This window comes from Pituophis catenifer, unplaced genomic scaffold (assembly GCF_029215685.1).
Source record: "Pituophis catenifer annectens isolate HBS135680 unplaced genomic scaffold, rPitCat1.0.hap2 SCAF_2, whole genome shotgun sequence".
NCBI classification, from domain to species: domain Eukaryota; kingdom Metazoa; phylum Chordata; class Lepidosauria; order Squamata; family Colubridae; genus Pituophis; species Pituophis catenifer.
The window spans coordinates 165143292-165149030 of record NW_027256882.1 but is presented as its reverse complement, the minus strand read 5'-3'; the positions used below and the strand labels follow the sequence as shown (position 1 = coordinate 165149030).

General features: G+C 41.7%; 1 pseudogene; it reads left to right on the top strand.

Moving 5' to 3' along the window:
- The first annotated feature begins 5034 nt into the window (after window positions 1-5034).
- On the top strand, window positions 5035-5739 carry LOC139310752 (pseudouridine-5'-phosphatase pseudogene; annotated as a pseudogene).

Here is a 5739-nt window from a genome sequence, read left to right as displayed (position 1 = left end):
AATTCACTGAATCAGGGAGTTGCTTTCTCACTCCGCTTCCAAATGTTATCTTGTGGTAGATGCTTAGAGTTATCTTATTCTGCATATCTTCTGATAACAGGGTTAATATACATAACAGGGTTAATACTTATAATGAATGTGTACAACACATGGAGCCCAATATACCACAAAAAGTGTGCAGGCGTTAACTCATAGAACATCTATTTTATAAATAGTCTCATAAAGTTCACTTAAAGACATTTTCTCTCCATATACAAAACTTGTCCCAAGCCCAATGAACCTATCTCAATTTAAAGAACAGTTTAAAAGCATTTATTGGCTCCTTTAAACACCTCTAGTCTACTAGATTAAATATAGACTTGACCAGTTTTATATATTTGTGTGTATATATATATATATATGTGTGTGTGTGTATATGTATATGTAACATGCTGTTATATACGTAGAGACACACAAAACATATATACATTTTATGTGTCTGTGTATGTATATAACAGAGCATGTATATATTTTTTTTAATTTTTTAATTTTTATATGCCGCCCTTCTCCGGAGACTCAGGGCGGCTTACAATGCGTTAAGCAATAGCCTTCATCCTTTTGTATATTTTATACAAAGTCAGCTTATTGCCCCCACAAACCGGGTCCTCATTTTACCCACCTTAGAAAGGATGGAAGGCTGAGTTGACCTTGAGCCTGGGGAGAATTGAACTCGCAGTAATTGCAGGCAGCTGGATGTTAAATGCTGCCTTAGTAGGAGGCATTAGCCTCCTATGCCACTCAGGCTCCTGAGAATATATATATAGTATGTGCATAGTATGTGCACTATACATATAGTATACATATATAGCATGTGTATGTATGTTATGTATGAATATATATATGTATGTGTGTATGTATATATATATATCCTTTTCTTTTTCGTAGGCTTTTATGTGCATATTCTTTCTAGCCAGGTTTTACCTACGTAAACAGGGCTGTAGAACAACTTAGTTTACGTAGGTAAAACCTGGCTAGAAAGAATATGCATATATATATATATATATACACACATACATACATACATACATATACTTTTTTTTAGAGTGAGCAACAGAATTTCATTTTTAACGTGTGCCAGTGTGCTCACAGTAAAAAATAACAATAAAGGTCATTTTACTTCATTTCAGCCCACTGCAAAATTTGCATTTAGAGCGTGTAACAAACCCATGACCGGCCAAAGCGTTTCACTTTTTCAAAAAAAAAGATGCGGCAGATATTGCTATTTTGAATTACCGGTCTGCAGTTTCCTTCAGAAGAGTAGGCATAATTCAACGTTAGCATTACGCCGGACAGGAAATACTGTATGGGAGTTGTGGTCCAAGGCTACTATTGGGAAAACATGAGGGATAAATACAGTACAAGTACACGGTCGCTGTTCCGAGCATCTCCCGCACGATTTCTGACTCCTCCTCCCTAGCACCCAGTGCGAAGAACACCCGCCCACCCGCCCAGCGTCCCCCCAAACTCAGCCTACCCGCCGCCAGAGTCTTTCCTCGCAACCGGCCTCTCGCTCTCTAAAGCTGCCACGACCGGCAGCTGAAAGAAGAACAGGCTCGGCCCCGCGCCCCGTTCAAATCGACAATGGCGGCCAATCACAAAAGCGGCAGCGTAGCTCCGCCCATTCCCCCCCCACCCATTGCCTTCTGGGAATTCGCATGGGAATCGCCGCGACAAGCCTTCAATTAACTTCCGGAGGGCGCGTAGCGTTTGTATGCTAGCAATTCTTACCTCCGATTGCTATTCTTAAGTAGGCGCACAATACACCTACGGTCTATCTTATTTGGGTTTCCCTGCCGTATATGACTTGAGTAAATAGCTAATAATTTTGTTTTAAATGCGTTTGTTTTTTACAAGCTGTTAGACAAGCTTCCCTTAACATTTAATACTATACAGTGCTTCTCAACCTTGGCATCTTTAAAATAAGCCCAGAATTCTGAGTGTTAATGTGTATACCTTGCCAAGGTTGAGAAGCACTGATTTAATGTATAAATATCCACGCACACTTTCTTGAGTGTAAGTAAAGTGGAGTACAGGTAGTCCTCGACTTAAAACAGTTTGCTTAGTGACCACTGAAAAAAAGTGACTTATGACCATTTTTCGCACAACCTTTGCAGCATCCCCATGATCATTGTGATCAAAATTAAGATGCTTGGCAACTGGTTCATATTTATGACCGTTGCTGTGTCCTAGGATCATGTGATCCCCTTTTGCAACCTTCTGACAAGCAAAGTCAACGGGGAAGCCAGATTCGCTTAACAACCAGGTTATTAACATCAACTGCAGTGATTCACTTAACTACTGAAGCAAGAAAGGTCGTATAATGGGGCAAAACTCATTTAATAAATGCCTCACTTAACAACAAATTTTGGGCTCGATTGTGGTCGTTACTCGAGGACTATCTGTACGTGATATGGTATACCACTATTACGGCACTTTGAACTAAAGCAGCACGTACTTGTTTAGTCTGATAAAGGGAGGCTGTTTTCTCAATTTAGAGTCATAGGGCTGGAATGCTAAAACGGGGTCTCATTCCATGAATCTTATCACAAGAAGTTTCAAACAAGCTCTATAGTTTTGAGGTTTATAATACCTACAAAAAAGATTTAACTGGAAATATGGGTGCATGTTGAGGTTAATGGATCTCGGCCTTCACTCTAAGGCAGAGGTCTTCAAACTTGGCAGCTTTAAGACTTGTGGACTTCAACTCCCAGAATTCTCCAGCCAGCTATGGTGGTTGGAGAATTCTGGGAGTTGAAGTCCACAAGTCTTAAAGCTGCCAAGTTTGGGGAGCCCTGCTCTAAGGCAATTGCATGTTGTCAGATAAACCACTTCTTTCAAGTATCCTCCCTGGTAAATGCGGCCATGTAATTACCAAAAGCCTAGCCTATACAGCAGGAGGAAATCTGTAACTGCAGTACTCCCCAACGTACGCCCACAATTGAGCCCAAAATTTCTGCCAGTCACCCGCACACGATGATTGTTGTGAGGAAAATAGGAGGGAGGAGTATCATATATGTTTGCCACCTTGAATTACTCATGAAGTAATAGATAAAAATCTTAATAAATGAGTCTATATAGCGAGACCTCAATTTTGAATAAAACACAATACAGGTGGTCCTTGACTTATGACCACAATTGGGCCCAAACTTTATGTTGTTAAATGAAAAATTTGTTCAGTGAGGTTTGCACCATTTTACGACTTTACTTGCCACTTTTGTTAAGTGAATCACTGCAGTTGTTAATTTAGTAACAAGGTTGTTAAGTGAATCTGTTTAAGCTCATAAATGCCAAACAAGAAACTTAAACAGAGGCTTGAGTAAAATCGCATTTAATCTTGATCAAGCTTAAATGGTTAGCTGTTCCAAACACATACAAGATACATGCAGGTAACAACTACAAACAAGAGAGGGAATGTGAACTCCTTTTATATTGTTTAGGAAAGTCATAAACCTCCAATTCTGGCATCTTTGATTTGTGTATTCCCTGGAATTTGGTTTGTGTATCCCCCCCCAACAGGGTAGTGCCTCTTCATTAGCCTTATCTCTTCCTGATCATCCTCTTTGTGTTCACACTTGGGTATTTAGCCCCCTGGAGTGGTGGGAACTCAAAAGATCAAAGATGAGATAGTTCTTAGGCAGGAGGGGGAGAGATAAGGCTCTGATCAAAAAGTGGAACATATAGTTTGACAAATGCCAGATACTTCACAACAGACCCCAATAACAGTCCAGGAAGTTAGTCAATGTGGCATGTTTGTGTTATAACTACAAAGGGCATAATATAGTGTCACAGGAAACAAATATTTACAGCATGCAGGTATACAAAGACATCATATATCATACATATATGTTGTAGGAAACAAGTAGTTTCTACTAATTCTAGTATTTCAGTATATCTATTTCCTTACAGTCATAAGCGTGAAAAACGGTCATAAGTCACTTTATTTATTTATTTATTTATTTATTTCATGTATTTATATGCCACTCTTCTCCAGAAGGACTCAGGGCGGCGAACACAAGTTAAAAACATGTACAACAAAATCCCATTTTAAACCAAATTAACTAATAAATAATAAATAAAACCCAGAATCAGAGTCAGCCTGTTTTAGCTTTTTTTTTTAGTTTTTTCAGTGCTGTTTTAACTTCAGTCAGTAAACGTGACTGAAATTCAGTAAGCGTGAATGAGTTTTTAATGTTTTTAATTTTTAAATGTTTTTTATAATGATTTTTTAAAATGTATTGTGAGCCGCCCTGAGTCTTCGGAGAGGGGCGGCATATAAATTGAATTAATTAAATTAATTAAATTAAATTAAACGAACTGTTTTAAGCCGAGGATTACCTCTACCAGTCTTTCCAACCCAGTGCCTTTCAAGTATGTTGAAACCTGCCTTCCACTGCCCAAGCCAAGCACGGGAATTGCAATTTCTACTGCATCACATTGAGGAAGTCTGGGATATAGCACTGGATCTATTCAGACCAATTCGGGAAAGGGGCATGACTCCATTCGATCTACAGCGCGGGCTTGTAGCTTGTTTTACATCTGCCCTTCCAAGCAAACGGATTTAATTAATGCCTGTCTCCTTTATCTTAACCAATTTCTGGGACCGCAGAGTTTGATACTACAGCCGGCTCTTCTTTCTTACGAATTATTAGAGCAGAGGTCTTCAAACTTGGCAGCTTTAAGACTTGTGAACTTCATCTCCACAAGCTATGCTGGCTGGAGAATTCTGGGAGTTGAAGTCCAGAAGTCTTAAAGCTGCCAAGTTTGAAGACCTCTGTATTAGAGCGCCTTTGCAGAAGGAGACGCGCGCGCTATACACACCCAACGACAATCTTCGCAAAGGCTCGAAACAGGTGGCCGAACCTCGAACGCTTCAAAGACACGAGGCGTCCATTGAGGAGATGGGGGACGGCATTGCGCAGGCGCAGTTCGTTTCCCGCGGTTTTCCTTGGCGGTTTGGTTTAGCAGGAGAGCGGGTCGCCGAGGGCGGGGGCCGCGATGGCTGCTTCCTCCGACGGAGGCAAGCCGCTACAGCCCGTCACTCATGTCATCTTTGACCTGGATGGCACCCTCATAAACACCGAAGATATGTACAACGCCATCATGACAGAACTCTGCAGCCGCTATGGGAAGACGTACACTTGGAAGGAAAGATCCCAGATCATGGGGATACAAGAAATGAACGGGCTGGTGATTTTCCAAAAGCTCTTCGACCTGCCCTTAACCGTCGAAGAAATCCTCCGCGAAACCTCCCAAAAGAAACGAGAACAATATCCCAACTCTGCCTTAATGCCCGGCGTGGAAAAGCTGGTCCGCCATCTGCACGGGCACAAGATCCCCATCGCCGTCGCCACCAGCTCCTTTCGCGATGCGTTCGAGATGAAAACGGGGAAACTAAAGCCCCTTTTCGGTTTGTTCCATCACGTTGTGATGGGAGATGACCCCGAGGTTAAAAACGGCAAGCCGGAGCCCGATATATTTTTGGTGGCCGCCAAGAGGTTCGAACCGCCGGTACCTCCGGCAAAATGCCTCGTCTTTGAAGACGCCCTGAACGGGGTCAAAGCGGCCGTGGCTGCCGGCATGCAAGTAGTCATGGTCCCCCACGGCGGTTTCCCAAAAGAACTGACGAAAGAAGCCACCCATGTCCTACAATCAATGAATGATTTTAAGCCAGAAATGTTTGGCTTGCCGAAGTTTGATTGA